The sequence below is a fragment of the Vicugna pacos genome, chromosome 10 (genome assembly GCF_048564905.1).
Source record: "Vicugna pacos chromosome 10, VicPac4, whole genome shotgun sequence".
NCBI classification, from domain to species: domain Eukaryota; kingdom Metazoa; phylum Chordata; class Mammalia; order Artiodactyla; family Camelidae; genus Vicugna; species Vicugna pacos.
Genome location: NC_132996.1, coordinates 48,494,415 through 48,516,840, shown reverse-complemented (window position 1 = coordinate 48,516,840; position 22,426 = coordinate 48,494,415). Strand labels below are relative to the sequence as shown.

Genomic DNA, 22,426 nt, shown 5'->3' with positions numbered 1-22,426 from the left:
TTTTCCGCATACAATGCCAAGAGTGTTCCCATGGGTGTGTCCTGCATCTAAGCCCTAGGGCAGAAAGCTAGAGATATGGGTGGATTGCGGCAACACACTGTCCTGCTTCACCTGTGCAAAGCTGTTGAAGTCCATGCAAAGTGGCCAGGACAATGGTGGCTAAACAAAAGCTGGGGCTGGGAGGCTGTGAAATGATACACAGAGGTGGTGAATCCTCAAGGTCATGAGACTAGTCACTGCTGGAAATCAGGCCTGCACGACCGCAAGCCCGGGAGGCCTTCCATAATTCAGATGAGTTCCTAAGAAGATATTTGGCTTAGTGGAACTTAAGCATGAGTTTATTACCCTTGGTAATTAGACGAGGGTCTGGTATTGATTTTTCACTATATCAGAAGTGGACTCACTTCTTGCTATATCTGAGGGCATGAATTCTTCCCCCATTAATCTCAAAAATGAGTTTGAAAAATAAATATGTTAAATATGGGACTCCAGTACAGCACTATCCAGCAAAAAATGACATGAGCTGCATGTGCAGTTTTAAATTTTTAGTAGCCACGTGAAAAAAATGAACAAAGAAGCAAGTGAAATGAATTTTCATAATCTATTTTATTGAAACCACTGTTTTCAAAGTATTATAATTTCAACATGTAATCAATAAAAAATGATTGTTGAGATCATTTCTTTTAGGGGGGGGATTCATATGAAGTCTTTAAAATCTGGTGTGCATTTCCCACTGACAAATACAGCTGAGTACAGACCGGCTACACTTCAAATGTTCAATACTTCTGGGTAGCCTGTGTTACCATTTTGGAGAATGCAGCTGTGGGACCTTTTCCGCTTGGGAAGTGAAGGAGTTAATCTGTGAGCAGCAGTGCGTTGCACTTTTCCTCGGGAGGAGATGGAGTGGGGAGGACTTCTATTCACTCTCCTGACATTATGAGATGATTTCTCTCTGAAACAAACAAAATGTCAAATTGACAAGGTTCAGGGCCAGAAGTGATTAGGAGAGTAATTCAAAGACAAAACCAAGCCGTACATGAATCTAATATTTCAGGCTTTATTTCCTCTGTTCATTTGTCTTTAAACTACAGGACAGGTCATTTTTTACTCAAAAGAAAGTTTTACACATTCAAACATACAGCACGTAGTGAGTTACTAACAAAGTGTCCTATTCCACCTGAATTATGAGATGTAAATTTGTTTGCCTTTACTCCTACTCCTAAAAACTATAGTTTTATTTGTATGGGTTTATATTTCACATATGTGTGTAATGTATGTGAAGTCTAAGATGATATTTGGCAGATATAGTTATTATAACATTGCGTTAAAAGCACAATATTTATACCTCCTACTCCCCCATCCTAATGTTCCCCCTCCACTGCCCCCACCACTGGTAACCACTAGCTTATTCTTTGTATCTGTGAGTCTGCTTCTTTTTCGTTATATTCACTAGTTTGTTATACTTTTTAGATTCCACATATAAGTGATACTATACAGTATTTGTGTTTCTCTGACTTACTTCACTTAGCAAAATGCCCTCCAGGTACAAATGAATCGGTATAAGATAGGCTCAACACAGGGAAATATAGCTAATATTTTGTAATAACTGTAAATGGAAAGCAGCCTTTTAAAACTGTATAAAAATTTTTAAATTTTTATTTTAGAAAGCGCAAGATTTAGAGATGGGATCTGGGTTCAAATTCCAGCTTTCCTCCTTACTCTGTATAACTCTGAGCCGGTTACATCACCTCTTGGCGCTTCAATTTAATCATCTCTGAATAGCAATGCCTGTCTCACAAGGGTATGGTAAGAATTAAATAAGATAGGATATGTTAGCAACCGTACCTGGTATGCGGTTAACACTCAGTAAAGGCAGCTTTTATGATCCGTAAACAAAAATCTAACAATAAGGCTGACTGTAGAACGCTCGCCCTGCCTTCAGCATTTCTCACAGTCTGTCAGTTAAGCATTTGTAACCCACGTACGGAAAGAACCATGACTTACTGTGAGTGCCACCAAACTCTACAGTGCTCAGAAATTTATCAATAAAAGGGGCGTTTTCCATTCAGTGCTGGGGAAATTGTCCATAAAAATCCACAGACTCAAAGCAACCTAGCTGGGAAAGTTCCTTTCTTTCTTCCTTTCTTCCCCCTGTTCTTTTGTCCCTTAATCCCCACACTGTGGCCTGATTCCCATAACAGCTGAAATTAGCACTTTAATTTCCACATTATCTCCTTTATATGACAGATGAATAATGTGCTAGAATAGAAAGGGGGATCTTAGGGGGAATTACCAAAGATGAAAAAAAAAGTATTGTGCTTCTTCCTGAACAGTCTTTTATATCCCGCGCTGAATCACCACTGCAATACGTCTCCAGCCGTTGAGTCTCCAGCCAGGTCAGAAGCTGTCCCTCTGGGAGACAGAAGTCTCCTGAGATGAACTACCTGCATTACTTGCTCACCCCACACCTTCTTGTCACTACCCACTTCAAGCCAAGTGGTTTAAGTATGCTTGTCTTTAAACAAAATGCTCTAGGTTGCATAGTCCTCAGACTAAAAATGGCCAAAATTTACTCCAGTATTGCTCCTGAGCCAAGTATCATGCCAAAGATTTTACATGCATTAGCTCTTTTATTCAACCCTATGAGGTATTTGACAGATGCAGAAATGGAAGTTATGGAAACTTAATAACTTGCCCCGAATCGCACAGCTAACAAGAGGTAGAACTCAGGTTCCAAGTGAAGCAAGTTGACACCAGTGCTCACACCCAGTAACAATGCCCCAAACACAAAGGAGACCCGACACTCACACAGGCTAGCAGCAAGTTCTGCTGGCTCCACTTCCAAACCCTGTTGCCAGTCCACTCCTTCTCCACCTTCACCAACACCCCCAGCGTGTCAGCCACCATCATTTCTGATCCAGAGAACTGCAGAGCTTCACCTAGCATCTCCGTTTTCATTCTCAGCCTCCTACAACCTGGATTCCACACAGACGCCAAGTGAACATTTTAGAATATAAACCAGACTTTCCTCTGATTTTGCACCAATGCATGAAGCCCTCCACTGGCTTCTCCCTCCCTCCCAGAATAAATCCTAAGTCCTGACTGTGGTCTTTAAAACTGTATACAGTTTGGGTTCTGTCCATCTCCTCATCTTAGCTTCTACTCTCAGCCTCATTCATCACATTGTCCTCAATTATGTCAAGTTCGTTCTTTCTTTAGGGCCTTTGCACCTGCCCTTCCCTCTGCTGGCACACTCACACCTCACATCTTCACAGAACTGAATATTCCTTGTCAACCAGACCATTGGCTCACAGATCACCTCCTGAGGGGTGGGAGAGGTTTCCTCATCTCCCAGGCTGAAGCCATCCACTCCTTTCCCCACTTCCCCATGTGCTCTCTATGTGGCCCTGTGTTACTCTCTTCATAACACATCCCTGGGCAAAATCATTTGGCATTTATTTATCTCTTTGTTTCCTGCCTCCCCTCTGTCTGTAGCTGAAGGTAAAGTTCCATGAAGCAGAGACATGTCTGTCATAGTCACTGCTCTACCTGCTGGGTCTAGAGCAGGACCTGGCATGTAATAGGCATTTATTCAATAAAAAATGTGTTGAATAAAAATGTGAATAAAGTATGCCACTGATTGTGTGATAGAAAGCAGTCACCTTTAAGCACGTAGTTCTCTGGAGCCCTATCAAAATCAATAAGGTGCTGAGAAACGGGATGTAAGGTTATGAAGAAGTGGTAAACAACAAAGTCCAAAAAGAAATAGGGAACCAGACAAAATGCAGTTTATGTTCTAACATGCATCCCAGGCCTCCTACTGCATCTCTGTGACAGAACTTTATCATTCCTCCTCTTCCCCTGAACAAAACGCTTTGAGAGCTTATGTACCAGGTACTGTGCTAGGTACTTGGTTCCACAAATACATTAGGAATTCTAAGGAGGGATCAAGATGTTCACCCAAGTAATAATGATACAAATGCCTTTCTGTGGTTTGTAAAAAGTGTTTTTGAACAATCGGACATTCTGTAATCACTAAGAAAAATCTAGGGGGAGGGTATAGCTCAAGTGGTAGAGGGCACGCTTAGCATCCACGAGGTCCTGGGTTCAATCCCCAGTACCTCCATTAAATAAATAAATAAATATATAAATAAACAAACTTAACTGCCCATCCCCCAAAAAAGAGTTCAACATAAAAAAAGAGAAAAATCTGAAGGTTTTTAAGAGCAGGGAAATAATTACACTATAAAAGTTTTTGAGAAAATATGACATATTTCGAATATTAAAAGCATACATTGAAAATTACTACTAAAACTTTCAATGAAGACTAATAATCACTAATTCTCGTTCCCACTCCTTCTTCCTCTTCTTCTTGTCCTGGCTCTGAATCAATCAGCTTAGGGTCACGTACGCTTTAAGAAGAAAGGATCCCTTGATTTGATTTGTGGCTTATCTGTGAGTCTGCGGTGGGGCTGGATACAGCTCTGCCCCACATCCCTTTTCTTCTTGTCCATGGCCAGATGATAAGCCTCCACTTGGGACAGTCCAGTCTCATGGCAGAGATCAAAACAAATGGCTTTTTCTTGAAAATGATGCTCCACTCTCCTCACCTTTCGTTGGTCTAAGCAAGACACGCAGTGGTGCCCTACGTCCATGGTGGGGAGCTACATTCCTCCCGTAAGGAGAGGCTCCAAATATTTTTAAAAAATAAGATAGTTTAACACAGGCCTTTGTGTTCTTTTCAAATTTTCTGCAAGGACTGTCTGTAATACTTATTAGAATAAAAATATCTGAGCCTTTGACTTTAAGGTAATTTTACTTCTCTTTAAATCGAAATGCTTTCAGCTGCAAAGAGTAGAAAATTTGACTTTCAATGGCTTAAAAATTGAAAGCTTATTCTCTCACATAGTAAGTATGAGGTTAGGTGGCTTCAAGCATTGGTTCAGCAATTTAGTCTTGTTAGAGCCAACTTCGTGTCAATTCTCTTGACTTTTCCTTTGCATTTACAGCCCATTTCACAGACGGCAGCTTCTACTGCTGCAGACCTAACATCTTCAATGAAGAAAAGAGGAAAGGGAGGGAAGAGAAGGAGAGCAGCCTCACTGGTCCCTTTAGCAGGAAAGCAGGTTTTCCTCAGAAGTTCCTCCAGCAGAACTGCCCTCATCTCCTACTGGCCAGAAATGAGTCACATGACAGCTCCCAGATAGAGTGAGGTTGGGGAAAGCAGGGAACAGTATTGTGATTGACTTAGAGAAATCACGGTCTTTCCCAGGGCTTGGCATGTTGCTCTTTAAACAAAGCTGGGTTCTGTTAGCAAAGAGGAGTTGGGGGCAGGATGTTGGCTGAGTGCCTGCCACAGAAGCCAAGAGAGCGTGCAGGTCATCCTGATAAGTGAACTAGGTAGGCATTTCAGCTGGACCTGGGAGGAGAGTGGGATTATGCCCCAGAGAGTGGAGGCACAGCATGAGCCCCAGTCAGAAGGTGGTTTGGAAATGCTGACTAGTTAGTCTGATGTAACTAGGGTCTACAGGGTGGAATTATCCAGAGGAAGTAGAAGCTGGGGACATAAGAAAGGGTCAGATGACGGATAGTAATAACAGTTTGCATTTATTGGGTGCTTACTATAGATCAGGTGCCTTTATTCCCCATATTTCATTTAATTTTCACAACTCCATGAGTGCTACTTTTTCCTCCCATTTTACATATGAGGTTAAGTATATATCTGCTCAAGGTCATATGGTCAATAAGGGGCAGAGCGGGAACTGAACTTAATCTATACTGTAGTGATTGGGTGGAGGCATAAATTGGGAGTGTGGGGTTTGCAGTTACTAACTACTATATATAAAATAGATAAACAGCAAGGTCCCACTGTACAGCACAGGGAATTATATCCAATACCTTGTAATGGCCTATAACAAAAAAGAATTTGAAAAGGAAGATATATATATATATATATATATATATATATATATATATACACATATATATATATGAATCACTATGCTGTACACCAGAAATTAACACAACATTGTAAACCAACAGTACTTCAATTTAAAAAAAAATAAAAATAAAAAAAAGAGCACGTGCTCTGGAGTCAGACTGCCTGGAGCCCACGCCCCCACCCTCACTTCATTTCCACCCTGATCCCAACCCCACTTCCTCCTACAGTGATCCCCCCACCAAGGAAATGCTATGTAAAAATTTCAGGGCCTGGAAATGGGAAGATTAACATAGAGACTGAATCATCCAAGAAGATGCTTCTTCTTGTCTACACCTCTCAAATCAAAGCAAAAAGAAGACTGTTAGTAAGTTCAAAAGGTTTGCTCTTCCCCCCTAACCAATCTGCATTATCTGACATAAACAAGGAAGCAGACGAGCCAATGGCTGTGCTGTAACTCTTTTGCTATCAGAGAGGAGATGAGCTTAACAATAAGGCTTCCCAGAAACCTTTCAAGCACCACTTCAGCTGCTTAAAAAGTACTGCCTGAGACACTGATAAATACTGGCTATCCATACAATATACTTCTTCCTTCCAACTTTAATCATCATGTAAAATGAAGCTTCCAGAATTCAACAGAGCCTGCAATCACATGGCCCTCTGCTTGTTTCAGAGTATGACAGATTTCTTTTGGCTTTCACTTTCTTCATCCAGATCCATAAGATTCCTGTATAGAAATCTAGCTTCTCCTACCAAAACACATATACATGATTGAAATCCATAAAATAGAAAAATGCCTGAATATTTTAATTGTCACTTCTAAAACATAAACATTTTGAATGTTCCACCTTATTTGAGGGTGTCGTAGGTCAGTGTTTGTTTTTCTTTTTTTTTTCAATTGAAATATAGTCAGTTTACAATGTTGTGCCAATTTCTGGTGCACAGCATGTTTCAGTCATACATATATACACATATATTTGTTTTCATATTCTTTTTCATTATAGCTTACTACAAGATATTGAATATAGTTCTCTGTGCTATACAGTATGAACTTGTTGTTTATCTATTTTATATATAGTAGTATCTGCAAACCTCGAACTCCCAATTTATCCCTTCTTAACCTCTTTTCCCCCTGGTAACTATAAGTTTGTTTTCTATGTCTGTGAGTCTGTTTCTGTTTTGTAAATAAGTTCATTTCTGTCTTTTTTTTTTTTTTTTTTTTTTTTTTTTAGATTCCACACATAAGTGATATCGTATGGTATTTTTCTTTCTCTTTCTGGCTTACTTCACTTAGAATGATGGTCTCCAGGTCCATCCACATTGCTGCAGGTGATATTATTTTATTCTTTTTTATGGCTGAGTAGTATTCCAGTGTGTGTTTTTGTGGGTGTGTGTGTGTGTACACCATAGCTTCTTTATCCAGTTATCTATCGATGGGCATTTAGGTTGTTTCTATGTCTGGGGTATTATATATAGTGCTGCTGTGAACATTGGGGTGCATGCATCTTTTCTAATTAGAGTTCCCACCAGATATATGCCCAGGAATGGATTTCCTAGATAAGTCTAAACCATAGGTCAGTGTTTCCTAATTGGGCACTATCTTGGCCACCAAGAGCACTCCCCAGTCATGTGACAATCAAATAAATAAACATTCACACATGTTTCCATGCCCTCTGGAGAGATTTTTTTCCTTCTCTCTCCTTCTACTCTCTTGAGAAACACTGGTTGAAATGTGACAAAATGAGGACAGTATTTTGGTTCTATCTAATTACAGGAAATGAATTTATTTCCTTATTTGTAAAACAGTATAACTACCTTAATGTATGGATCAAACGGAACATGTAAAACACAATACTTGATACATATTCAAGCCCATCCAGATAAATATGCTAGCTTGAATTAAGCATGGTATCTAAACTTTCCTTTCCTCTCTCCCTGAGAAATGCTGAGATAGGCAAACAGAGTTTTAATTCACTGTTGCATTCTGCATTGCCATATACCAGCCCGTGTTCATTTAAGAAATTGGATAATGTGAAGCAATATTTTTAAAAATTGAATATAGCTATCTGATTGGTGTAAAGGAGGAGACAAAGAAATAATAGTGGAAGAGAGGGAAAAGTCCATTCTGAAAAAGGTGAGAATTACAGATCAGTAGTGTCATAAGGTCCCAGGAAGTTCTATTTCTTTGATTTATGGATTTATAGATTTCCAAATGGTCTCATAAGATTTCTCATAGAAAGCATTCCTTCAGTGAGTGGGAACTTAAACCAGATAATCCAAAAGGTTCATCCAGTTTCTAAAGGTCCGGTAGAACTTCTCATGATTGGATCAACCCAATCTCCAGAATTAAAGATGTGAATGGTTTTCAATTACTCTAGCCTTGAGCATTCCTTTATGTATTGTGATGACTGCACAACAGCCTAAAAGTGTGAATCACTATTCCTAAGTTGGTAACTGTTTGGGAACAAAACATGGCTTCTCTCCACTCAGTTACATTTACATACTCAAAGACATAGAAACATTTTTGTCATGGGGATTTAACTAAGCAAACAATACATGGGGGCATTTACCAAAGCCCAGCCCTTTTCCAAAAGCGATGAAGATTGGAAAAAAGAAGAAAAGGTTGAATACGCTAATTTTACTTTAGAATTCAATTTTGTAAAAAAAAAAAAAACTATTCCAGAAGCAAAAAGATTTCCTTAAGAGAGAAGTTTACTTTGCTGGGTATTTCCTGTTACCCTTCCAAGGTGCCCCCCGTCCTGCTCTGGACCCTGGGAGGCAAAGCTTTACAGACTGTGTCAGCTGGCTGCTGGGCTCTCCAGGTTCCATTTAGGTTTAACCAACAGGAAGGAACAGCAGGAGACGGGTGGGTGGGAGGAGAGTGAGAGGGAGTTATGTCTTCTGGCTCCCTCAGTGCATAGTCAGGGCAGGTTGGCTGCATTCCTCAACTAAACGCCACGTGTTTTACCTGGCAGCCCTCACATTCGTCTGTATCTAGTCTCTTCAGGCCCCAGTAACCATTCCTTCCTTTTGACCTTCTGTGTCTGAGGTGGTAATTGTGCCCCACTGTGACTCGCCCCTGAGGGTCATTCCTTTCCTTGTTGGTTTCCCCAAACTCTGTAATATGCCCTTTATTAAACATTCCTCAGTTGGCCAGTGTTGAGTATGTCATCCATTTCCTGCTGGAACTCTGATAACATTTACCTTTGAAATCGGCCACAAAGTAATTCCATAACCACAGTGTTGGGTCATTTGGAGCATAATGGTTCCAAGTGCTGTGTGAGAGTCCAAATGCCTGGGTTGAAATCATAGCTAGACCATTTGTCTACTATGTAATCTTGAACAAAGTTCTTAACTTTTCCCATCTCAGTGTCCTCACCTATAAAACAAAGTGGATACTACTAGAAACTACTTCATGGTGCAATTTTGAGGGTGAAAATAGCTTAGAAAGATGCCTGGCACATAGTAAGTGCTTATAAAAGTTGACTACTTTTATTAGGTCTTCACACACCCTGTTGGTGGTGGGCACCACTCGACTACATTACTATTGACTAAACTCCAGACTTCATTTGGATTTTGCCACCAGTTTTTTGCACTAATGTCATTTTGAGTTTTTAAAGGAAAGAATAAACTAATAAAAGAGAAAAAAAACCACTTCAGCAACGGACCAAGGAAAAAAATAACACAAATAAACAATAATGTTAGTTAAAGATAACTAAAAACAGAGATTTTTTTAATACATTAATTAATCTTTTGGGCAAAGACTCTTGTCCACTACAGTTTCTGGGTTCCCTTACAGTTATGTGTAGCCCTGTGACTGATTTTTCCCCAGTGCACTGTGAGTGGTATCTACATGAGTAACTTTGGGGCCAGGGTCTCAAGATCCTCTTCCATGCCTCTCCGTTCTGTTCTCACAATAAGAGCAGTGGCCTAAGAAAAGGCAGAGCAGTTGCCTGGTCCCTAAACCACCCCAAGCAACAGCATTCAGCCACTAGTTGGAACTGTTCACATGGTAAAAATGTCTAAATGAGAGAGAAATAAACAACTCTGCCCCTTTCATTTATAATTTAAAAAGTGGATTTGCAGCAAACTAGAAATGAAAGGGAACTTTCTTATCCTGATAAAGGAATAGCTAACAAAAGCCTATAGCAAACTTCTTACTTAATAGTGAAAGTTTCAAAACAGTCTCGTTCATGTTAAAAATGAGATAAGGACACCCACTATTTCACTAACTATTCAACATTGTACTAGAGACTCTGACACCACAAGAAACAAAGAAAAAGAAATGTAATCTATAAGACTTAGAAAGGGATACACGAAATTGTCATTATTTGCAACACTGTGGACTTGTTTTATAAAGAAAATGGAATAAAATCTATGCTTATTAAAATGTATGAGAATTCAGCAATTTTTCTGGGTACAAAAATCCATACCATTCCTGTAACCAATCATTAAATAGTTTCAGACAATTGGACTTCCATATAGAAAAATATTAAATTAAATCTGTAAATTACCCATGCCAAAAAATTAATTTAATTTCAGATTGAATAGATACCTACAATGGAAAGTAAAACTTAGTCTATTGGAAGAAAATATATGAAAATAACCAACTTTGTGAACTTTATGTAAAGACAGACTTTTAAGGCAATATACCCCCCAAAAAAGTTTGATAAGTCAACTTCTGACTATCACTTCTGTCACTTACTGTCTGTCAAAAGATGTCCAAAATAAAGGGAAATGATAGACCACACACAAGGAGAAGACATTCACAGTGAACATAACTAACCAAGAATTGATATGAGAATATGTAAATCACTTCAGGGAAGTATGGAAAAGATAAACAACTCAATAGAAAAAATAGGAAGCAATTATGACAATTCATAGAAGGCGTTCACAGAAAAAATAAAAATGGCAACTTGATGCCGATGCTTGATGTAGAAAAACAGGGAGACTAACACAACATACCATCAGAATTTTTAAAATACTAATCTTCCATCATCATATCCTCAGATTTTTTTTAATGTAAAAGACCTAAGCCATTACTGATAAACCTAAAATCCCCCTTGTTTCCTCTCTTTACCATCTGGCTCCCAGATTCACCTCAGAGCAAAAACAATCACACATTGTTGATGTATACCCCAGGCCCTATTTTTACATGTATATTTTAGACATAAACACTGTTGTGTTGTTTGTAGAACATACAGAATGGAATTTTCTTCCAAAAGTAACACTAGACATGGTCAGAGCCTGACATCCAGTCCCTGGCGGACCTGACTTCCCTGTTATGAATGGTGGTGTGCTGCTTCCTTCTGACACAACGAACATCTCCTTCTGGGTCTCAGGACCGGATTGTTGTCCCGGCTGCCAGAGCTCTAGGGCTTTCCTGGCTGAGATGGGTGGAGCATCAAATAGACCAGAGCCCTGGATGAACTGGGGCCTCTAAGAGCCAGAAGTGCAACCCTTGTGAAAACCTCTCAGAGAAATCCAAGCTTCAAGACCTGGGAAGACTAACAGTAAACCTGCAACTCATCAGAGGCAGAACCTAGAGTCCAAAATCCATAGAGATGGTGGTAGAAGAAGGAACTTTCAGCCAACGAGAGCTCAGGTCTTGCTGAACGCTGTCTCAGAGCCTCTGGTCTTTGCAAATTATAGACACATGGTATCACCAAGTCCAGCTGGCAGTAAGGACCAAGGAAAGAATCAACTTTTTTCCTCCTGAAATTAATGATTTATTGCTATGGAAGACTTTTTTTTTTCACCCTTCATGTCAAGATTAAAAGAAAACATACCTTTCCTTCCCTGCCCACCCCCGTTTTCCTCCTTCTCCCTACCAGTCTAGTGACAGCCAACATGTCATCCCCACCCTTTGGCTTAAGAAGTAGCAGATAATAGGACCCTAAAGCAGAGTGAGGACAGGAAGTAATCCTACCCATTTTTACCCTCTCCAAGAAAAAGTCGCCATCCCAATGGTGGGAACACAAGGCTACATCAGCTTTTTGACGGAAAAAAGGATGATCGAAAACTAGCCTCACTCTGGGGCCCGCCAGATGGATGCTTGATTGAGGAAGAAAGATGGGCAGGTGAAAATGGCTTGCAAAGAGGTCTAAAAAGTCGATATAAAAAATGAGACAAAGTCCATGGAGCACAGTAAAACTCTCCAGCTTTCATAACCCCACCACAATTGTGTCAGACTTGCTGGGTCAATTAGCCACCTATTCTGTCTTCCTCTATTGTTAATAACAGGCAATATCCCCTCCCTTTAAAGAATGAAAATGAGGGATTTGTGGTTATAGTAAGATATCATTAAAAGCACATGAATTCCTAAAAGCCTCAGAAAATAAATTAGTCTTCACATTACCATCTGCAACCATTTCACCTCAGCTAGTGATCCCATTAGCCCTGGTGCACTCGAAATAGGAGAGGACTTGGCTATTACTAAAGGAAAGATCTCCAAGGGAAATCGAGTGGTTACAGAGACCAAAAAGAGAAATCCCAGAGATGGCATCTGTACTCTCACAAAGCCAGGACCCCTGGGCCACATGAGGGGCACCAACCGGGCCATCTCTCAAAGATGAAGACAGACTCTCCAGGACAAATCATCAATAAAACTCTAGGATGACTGAAAACAAGAAGGGAATCTGTACACTCAGATTTGAGGATAACCTACTATAGTTTCCTCTGCAGATCTCTGCTTCCCAATAAACCAGGACAAGTTTGAAATCATTCTCTGGACCTCTCTGCAGCCTCAGATACTGCTAACATTGCTTCCTTTGGGAACTTATCTTTTCCCCTGGTATACTGGGTTGGATAGTGTCCCCCTAAAGTTTGTGTATACTCCAAAAGTTGAAATGTGATTTATTTGAAAATGGGTTGTTGCAGATGTAAATTAGTTAAGACAAGGTCTACTGGAGTAGAGGGGGCCCTTAATCCAGTAAGAAGAGAAGAGAGACAGAGATGCAGACACATAGGGGAGAACTCCACGTGACAACAGAGCTAGAGATGATGCATCTACAAGCCAAGGGACACCAAGGATTGTCAGCAATACCACCAGCTAAGACTCAGGCATGAACAGATTCTCTCTGAGCCCCTAAGAAGGAACCAACCCTGCCAACACCTTGATTTCAGACTTCTGGTCTCCAGAACCATGAGAGAATACACTTCTGTTGTTTTAAGCCACCCTGGCACTGCTGTTGCTGCAGCCATCAAAAACCAAGACTCCTGGCTTCCATCACACCATATTTCTTGATGTCACACACTCTAACCACTACTCTACCTGGCCCTTAAATGATAGAGTTTCTCCAGGCTTTGTCCTAGGCATCTTCTTTTTCTCATTCTAATTTCCTCCAACTGACCTTATCCCTTTTCATGAACTCTATTACAACCATCATACAGTTGATGTGTACATTTATACCACTTCCAAAGCTCCATATGTAACTTCCTACTTGACGTCATCTCCTGGCATTCTCAAAGCGCTTCAAACACATGGGTATGAAATCAAATTCATTATCTTTCTCTCATCTTCATGTTTTTTCCAGGTAGCATCCCATTGTTCTTATGACAAAAAATTCCTTAACACAGCCAGCTATCCCCTACCTGGTCTGGCTAATTACCTCTTCCTCTAGCCTCATCCCATTCTATATATCCCTCTCTTGTCCCTGATCCAGGAATACTTTGTTATTTTTCAGTTTCTCTGAACCAACTCTGGGCACAGAACTTTGCACATAATTCTTCCTCTTCCTAGCATGCTCTTAATTTTCCTCTAAGTAAATTTCTATACATCTTTCAGATTCACTCTCTAGACCACCTCCTTCGAGAAGACTTCCCTAACCTCTTCAACTAGATCCTGACTGCCATTATTATTTATTGTAGCCCAGGGTACATCTTCTATACATTATAGTCAGACTTGAAGTTTTACACTTGACCGCATGATCACCTGATTAACATATCTCTTGTACCGAACCATGAGCTCCATGAGGGCAAGGGACCTTGTTTCTCTTTGTCCCCATCAGTAAGCACAGCAGATGCTCAATAATGAATGAATGAATGAATGTGAATAAATCTTGTTGTGCTTAGGGATTCAGCTTCCTCTCACCCCTGTTTTAACGATGGTTGCTCCATGCTTCTCTAGTTCATATACTGGTATTTCATAAAGACTTCTCTTTAAAGAATAAATTAATATGGAATTGCTGGATTGTATAGCAGTTCTATTTTTAATTTTTTGAGAAATCGCCATGTTGTTTTCCATAGTGGCTGCACAAATTTACATTTCTACCAACAGTGCACAAGGGGTCTCTTTTCTGCACAACCTTGTAAACACTTGTTATTTGTTGTCTTTTTGATAATAGCCATTCTAAGAAGTGTGAGATGATATCTCATTGTGGTTTTGATTGCATTTCCATGGTGATTAGTGATGTTGAGCATCTTTTCCTGTGACTGCTGCTCATCTGTATGTCTTCTTTGGAAAAATGTCTGTTCAGATCCTCTGCCCATTTTTTTTTAAATCTGGTTGTTTGTTTTTTGATGTTGAGTTGTATTAGGTCTTTGTATATTTTTGATACTAACCCCTTATTAAATATATTGTTTGCAAACATCTCACATTCAGTAGGGGGGCCTTTTTTGTTTTGTTGATAGTTTCCTTCACTGTGAAAAAGCTTTTTTAGTTTGCTGTAGTGCCATTTGTTTATGTTTTCTTTCATTTCCCTTGCCTGAGGAGACATATCCAAAAATATATTACTAAGACCAATGTCAAAGAGTGAACTGCCTGTTTTTTTCCTAGAAGTTTTATGATTTCAGATCTTACATTGAAGTCTTAAATCCATTTTGAGTTTATTTTTGTGCATGATGTAAACAATTCTTGTATCTGAAGAAAATGAAGGCACTCATTGGAAAATATATATGAACCTCTATGTTCATTGCAGCATTATTTACAATAGCCAAGATATGGAAGCAACCTATGTACCCATCAACAGATGAATGAATAAAGATATGATGTATATATAGCGAAAGGAATATTACTTGGCCATAAAAAAGAGTGCAATCTTGCCATTTGTGACAACATGGATGAACCTAGAGGGTATTATGCTAAGTGAAATGAGTCCAACAGAGAAAGATAAATACTGTATGATTTTACTTATGTATGGAATCTAAAAAAACAAAGCAAATGAGTGAACATACAAAACAGAAATATATTCATAGAACAAATAAGTAGTTGCTAGAGGGACATGGTATGTTGGAAAGAGAGAAGTGGGTGAGGGAGATTAAGAAGTATAAACATCCAGTTGCAAAATAAATGAGTCACAGGTATGAAATGTACGGTGTGGGGAATGTAGTCAATAATTATGTAATACTTTTGTATGGTGACAGATGGTAACTAAACTTATCGTGGTGATCATTTTAAAATGTACAGAAATAACAAATCACTATGTTGTGTAACAGGAACTAACATAGTGTTGAAGGTCAACTATATATCAAAAGCAAACAAGCAAACTCATAGAAGAGATCAGATTTGCAGTTACCAGAGGAGAGGGCAGGGGGAAGAAGGAACTGGATAAAGGTGGTCAAAAGGTACAACCTTCCAGTTATAACAGAACAAATACTCAGTATGAAATGTACAACATGATGAATACAATCAACACTCCTCGATGTTATATATGAAAGTTGTTAAGAGAATAATTCTGAAAAGTTCTCATCACAAGGAATAAATTTTCTTTCTATTTCTTTAATTTCGTATCTGTATGAGAGAATGGATGTACACTAAACTTACTGTGATAATCATTTCATGATGAATGTAAGTCAGGTCATTGTGTTGTACACTTTGCACTTACACAGTGCTGTATGTCAAATATATCTCAATAAAACAGGAAGGAAAAAAAGACTGGCTTAATATCTTTGACAGTAATGAGCTAGAAATTTCTTTATCTTGCAGGGCTTCTAAGCCTAAAGCCAAAACTGAATCAGCAGTCACCTGGGCAAGAATGTCATTTCTACAGAAAGCAGCTCTACTCGAAGTCTGAAAAATTCTTCTCTCTTCTTCATATTGCTATAATGTAAATTTTAAAATTGAGATTCTATTTTTTTACCTCCTAGTTAAATTTTTAAAAGCATGACGTCTTTCATATTAGTAAGTTTTTCATGACTAAGAAAGCATTACAGAGATTTTTTTTTTCTCTCCTAGAGGTCAAATGTCTTACTGGACATCAATTAACATTAGGCAGTTGCGACTGTACAATATTTTTGAGAAAAGAACTCATGAAGTAATTGAAAATAATAACTATCATCTGTCCACGATGAGTTAATTTGTCCACTGTGCTTGCTTTGAAATGTCTATTTTCAGTGTAATGATGAAATTATAAGCCTATCCTCATTAGATCCTGGAATCACATCAAAATTAAATGTGTTGAGCCTGACAAAGTGGCAAATTCTATTTGAGTTCACTTTTTTTAACATTTTTTATTGATTTATAATCATTTTACAATGTTGTGTCAAATTCCAGTGTTCAGCACAATTTTTCAGTCATTCATGGACATATACACACTCACTGTCACATTTTTTTCTCTGTGATTTATCATAACATTTTGTGTATATTTCCCTGTGCTATACAGTGTAATCTTGTTTATCTATTCTACAATTTTGAAATCCCAGTCTATCCCTTCCCACCCTCTACCCTCCTGGTAACCACAAGTCTGTATTCTCTGTCCATGAGTCTATTTCTGTCCTGTATTTATGCTTTGTTTTTGTTTGTTTGTTTGTTTTTGTTTTTTAGATTCCACATATGAGCGATCTCATATGGTATTTTTCTTGAGTTCACTTTTTTACATTCAATGTTATACATGTGGAGTTTTTTTTCTTAAAGACTGACTCTTTTTTGTATCTTTATGAAAGGTTTTGAAGTGTCTGAGAAAGAGCTTTAATAGGAATTAAAACATTCAGTCTCTAGCCTGCCCATGCCACTCACTGGCTGGCTGGCCACTCACGGTCTCTTCATGTATAATAATGAATAAAAGAGTACATTTCTGACCTACCTACCTGGAAGGGTTGTCATGACAGTCTAAGAAGTTAATGTGTGTAGAAGAGTTTAAATAGTTAAAGATCTTTGCAAATTCAAGGAATAATTATTGTTGCTATTATTTCTCAAGATTCCTTAAGAAGATAAAGCATTGTATAGAGGACAAGAAGAGCAAGAAAGGCACCATCTGCAAAATACGGAGGAAAAATAGTTAATTGATACATGACTTCAAGTTATTTATGGATAATCATTAATTACTGGCCATCATCACAACCATCGGCGATCACCAGTATGCAAAATATGAAACATTTCTAAACAACTGAATAATTGCCACAATACAGGCAAAATATCCAGATGTTGGAAACCATCAAGTGAAGGATTTAGAATCACTTAGACTTGTCTAAAAGGAAATAAAAAACCAAATTAAAAAGGATTCATATCACTGCTGATAGAATAAGTCGGCAGAACGTTTCTGGAGTGAAATATGACTGCATGTTAGGAGACTTGAGAAGGATATAACCTTGTACACAGGAATTATGTTTTTAGCAACTTCACCTAAACACATAATCAGGGATATGCTCAAAGTTATGTACAAAACCCCACAAAGTCAGAACCACAGTGAGCTACTGCTTCACACCCTTTAGGATGGCTATTAACACAAAACAAGCAGAAAACAGTAAGAGTAATAGGTGTTGGCAAGGCTGTGGAGAAAGAGAAGTCCTTGTGCACTCCACAGAGTGAAAAAGCAAAATGGTGCAGCCACTGTGGCAAACAGTATAGAAGTTCCTCAGAAAACTAAACATAGACTTACTGTATGATCCAGAAATTCCATTTCCAGTCATACATAGGAGAATTGAAAGCAAAGAGTTGGAACAGCTATTTGTACCCCAATGTTCAGAGCATGATTCACAATAGCTAGAAAGGGGAAACGACTCAAACATTCATCAACAAATGAATGGACAAACAGAATATGGTACATACATGCAATAGAACAATATTCAGCTTTGAAAAGGAGTTAGATTCTGAGAACATGCTATAACTTGGATGAACCAGAAGATATACACTAAGAGTGAAATAAGACAGACACAAAAGAACAAATATTCAATCAAAGTGTGATGCAAGAGGTACTTAGAATAGCGAAAGTCGTAAAAAGTAGAATAGTGGATACTAGGTGCTGGGGGAGGGAGTTACTGTTTAATGAGTGTAGAGTTTCCAGTTTGGGATGATGAGAAATCTTTGGAGATATATTGTGGTGATGGTTGCACAACGATGTGGATATACTGAAGGCTACTGAACTATACATTTAAATGATTAAGTGATAAATTTTATGTTATGTATATTGACCATAATAAAGGGACACACACACACATACAAAAACTCACAAAGGTTTACACTGTTGCATTCTTTATGATTGTGAAAGCAGGAAATAATTTACTGACCAGCAATAGGGGTTGAGTTAAATAGGAGTTGTGTAGATAGCATGCAGATTCAATAATATATTATGCAGCTACTGAAAATCATTTATAGGTTCAAAAAAGACTTGTACAAGGATCTTTCCAGTAGCTGTACTCAAAATACAAAAAAAAGCAACTGGAAGTAACTCAAATGTTCATTAAGTGGAGAATGGATAACCTAACCAAAGTGTGGTATATTCACACAATGAAATTCCTTCCATTCAGTGATTAAAAAAAAAAAAGATGGAATTCTGTGTGGCAACATGAACAAATTATGAAAGTATTATGTTGAGCAAAATATGCCAAATCTAAAAGACTACATATTGTATGATTCCATTTCCATACGTTTAAGAACAGGCAAAACTAAGCATTAGTTATCTTTGAGTTAGTGTTAAGAATTGACTGGAAGGGGGAATAGTTCTACATCTGGATTGTGTTGGTCACATGGTTGTCTGCATTTGTAAAACCCATCCAATTGTACAGCACATTGTAAGACTTACCTCAGTAAAAATTACTGAGAAGGAATGTGCATTTATGTGGAAACATTTTCATAGTTTGTTGCTGAAGGTAAAACAGAGCCAGTAAAAACAATAGATGCTTCATGATGCCTGAGAGATGGAGGGAAGAAAGGAAGGAAAAAAGAAAGAAAGGGAGGGAGGGAAGACAGGTGAAAGGGAAGGAGGGAGAAAGAAAGAAAGGAAATAAAAGTGTGATAAGCATGGCAACTTTGGGGTGGAAGAAATATCTCATTTTTTTCCTTTCTGTTTTCTAAGTTTTCCACGTTAAGCATTGATATTTGTGAAGAGAAAAAAACAAATTTTTTAAAGTTTGAAATGCGCCCCCCCAAAAATGTGAGTGTCAGAAGACAGATTTTTCTTATAATTCGACTATATATTTAACATATATTCAATATTGGCCCTTTTTGAGATTGTTCGGTGGAACAAAATTCAAAACACACATTTAGCCTACATTTATGCAACCTTTGGTGTCATAGGTAGAGGGTAAGATTACTCAAGATAGGTTAATAAGCTTTTTTTTTTAAAGAAAAGGGTGTCACCCCGCTCTAAATTTTCTAACACAATGCATAATTTGGAAAGTGTCCCTTTTTGTCAGAACAAAGAGGAAAGATGGAGATTCTCTTTGAAAGAAGGGTTGATTTTTGTGTTCTGAAGAGACTTCTGTTTTCAAGGCTAGATTTGGGTTCTGCTGTAGAAGAAGTACAATGAAACAATAAATTTTTAAAAACTATCATTGTAACTTCAAAATGGATTTACAATATGACATATATGGGAGAGGGAAAAAAGCTCATGAAATTGAATGTCGGTTCCTTGAAATCTATGTATCTGGTAATGTGGTGGTTAGGCATGTCAAAAATCAATTTCCCCTTCATCTTGATAACATTAAATTTAAATGTCTTTTTTGGTTTTCTATGTTCAGAATTTTGAAAAATAGATTAAAGAGAACAAATATCTATATCGACTTGTTTTCTGGAACTTGAAGTAATCTGATGTGAGTGGCCGGGTTATGAGATGCCACCATTTGTACCATCTCCTAAAGCGGAGATGGAGAGAAGCGTTGATATTTTCCCATGCTAAGCATGATGAATTTTTAAACTCCAAATGTTGTTTGAGATAATCTACTCTAGGGTAAAGGAACAAGTTTTCATCTCAGATGTTACCTCTACTGTACTGATGGAGTTTCCTGGATTGGAGACCGAAATTCTAGAAGCTACATCCAAGCTGAACAGGACGATGGGCTGTAACTGATTATCAGAGTCTGGGCTGGCCATGGAAGGGGAAAGTGGTAGTGAGCATGCCAAAAATGTGCTGCCCCAACTCACTGATTTTACAAAGGAGGAAAACAATTTACTGATTTATAATATTGATGAAGTGCCCAGTAGAGTCTATTCTCTTCAGCCTCTTCCTCCACTTCTGATGCTTATTCTTCATCAATTTTGCCAGTTCACAAAATTTACCTCCACACTGCCATCATCCCCATAGTATTTCCTTCTTTATACCTCTACTGCCACTGGGGGGTTATCACTCCCATCTCTTCCCTGGAAAGCACTGAAATATATCTGTCAGCATCTCTTGTCTTCAGACCTCAAGGTGTCAATTATTTAACAATAAAAAAAATTCATTGTTATCACACAATTGTTAGATTGAGACCCCTTAATTACAGACACTCTTTAATTACAACCCATTTGAACCAAACCTTGACTGCAATTGTTCAAATTTTTTTGCTTGGGTATTTATTTGGGAAAGTATGGCCCACGGAAGATTGAGGGAAGATTTTTTAGACAGAAGAGTTTGATTAAATTGTCTAGACTTGGCTATCTTTTAACAGAAGGTTTCCCACTTGCCCATCACCAGTTTTGCTGTCAATTCAAAAAAATAGTCCAACTTTTTAGATCACAACCTTGAGTCTTGTTCTTATTCCCTTATGTCACTTTCTGCCTCTTTCACCATATCTGAAACATTAATGTTAGCTGTATTTTTTTCAGGATGAAGGTGAAATTCTTCACAGATGAAGAAGCCAAATCATGTAAGGAAAAGATATCTGTAAAACCTCTATGAGGACACTGAAATTCTCAAGGGTAATTATAGAATTCATGTATGAAAAGGAAAAAATGATCCAAGTACCCCACAACTTAGTAGCTAAAAGCCACAAATATTATTTAGCTCATGGTCTATGAGTTGGCTGAGATGACTGGGGCAGCCAAAAAGACCAGGGGCAGCTCTTCTGGTCTAGGTGGAAACAGTGGCCTTTGAAGTGGGTTGCAGCTCTGCTGGGGGATGGAGGGTCTCAAATGGCCTCCCTCACTCATGTAGAAGCTGAATCTCAGCTGGTGTGTGTCTTTCTGCTCCATGTGGTCTCTGTCTCCAATCAGCTCTACCCAGTCTGTTCACAGGGTAGAAGTTCTGAAAGACACAGAGACAGAGAGGAAGCTGCAAGACTTCTTAAAATCTCCCCTCAGCAGTAGCTTGATGTCCTTTCTGGCTCATTCAACTGGCCAAAGTAGTCGCAAGGCCAGTCCAGATCTAAAAAACGGGCGAATGGACCCCCACCTCTTGATGACAGGAGCTGCAAACACTTTGAGGCCGTTTGTGACAAACAGCAGTGCACAAAAGAGGATGTTTGCAGACATTGTGTGTGGATGCTGATAGCTTCATGGGTGATGACAGAAGTTTACATATACATACACATATAAAGAGCCAGTAGAACCAAGGCTCTTTGTTACCTGTGGAGAAAGAATAGAAGATGACGAGTTGCCAGCAAAGAAGGGAAGAGTATGGTAAAGACAGAGGCAATGTGCTCTCATGGGATTTGGACGTTACAATGAGAATGCCCCACCACCACTTTTCCATGCTCCATAGTTCTTGGAGTGACTCACAAAGAGTGGCCTCCACTCAAGACAGCTACAAAGGAAGCAGGGTCCTCAAGGAAGAATAGGGTTTCCAGTAAGAGATGGGAAGACTCACACATTTAGATAAAGGGGACTTTGTCAAATAATGCGCTGTGGACCCCCGGAGACGCTGTGAAAAGAGTTAAGAGAAGGAGAGGAAGGGAATGATTAATTGAGGGCAGTAGATAGACAGAGAAGTTCAGGTACGAGGACATGAAAGAGAAAATACAGTGGTATCTACAGTTGACAGCGGGTAAGAGGCAAGAAACAAACTACCCTCAAGGATTTTAGTAGAAATTTGACCACAGGACAATTGTCATACTGGCAATGCCACTGGCCCCCATGTTTGGAGAACTTGTACATTTGCCTGCACTAAGCTCCAGGCATTGCTGTGGGTCGGGTGGGTAGAGTTGGCAAAGAAAATAGAGGATGTCCAATAAAATTAGAATCTCACATAAATATGGAATTATTTTTAATACAAGTATGTTTCACGCAACAGTTGGGACATATGTTTACTACATCATTATTCATTATTTGTCTGATATTCATACTTAACTAAGCACCCTGTATTTTAGCTGGCAACCCTGGGGTGAGGGAAGGAAGCCCATCACAGCTGTTATCCC

General features: G+C 38.7%; 1 long non-coding RNA gene across 2 annotated transcripts in view; it reads right to left on the bottom strand.

Annotated features, from left to right (window-relative positions):
* Positions 1–587: 587 nt before the first annotated feature.
* The window catches only part of LOC140699000 (uncharacterized), a 32,201-nt gene continuing 10,362 nt past the window's right edge, over positions 588–22,426 (bottom strand). For both annotated transcript variants that reach the window (XR_012077016.1, XR_012077014.1), the window contains exon 3: positions 588–952. This is a non-coding gene — a long non-coding RNA (uncharacterized lncRNA). The remainder of the gene's footprint in view (positions 953–22,426) is intronic.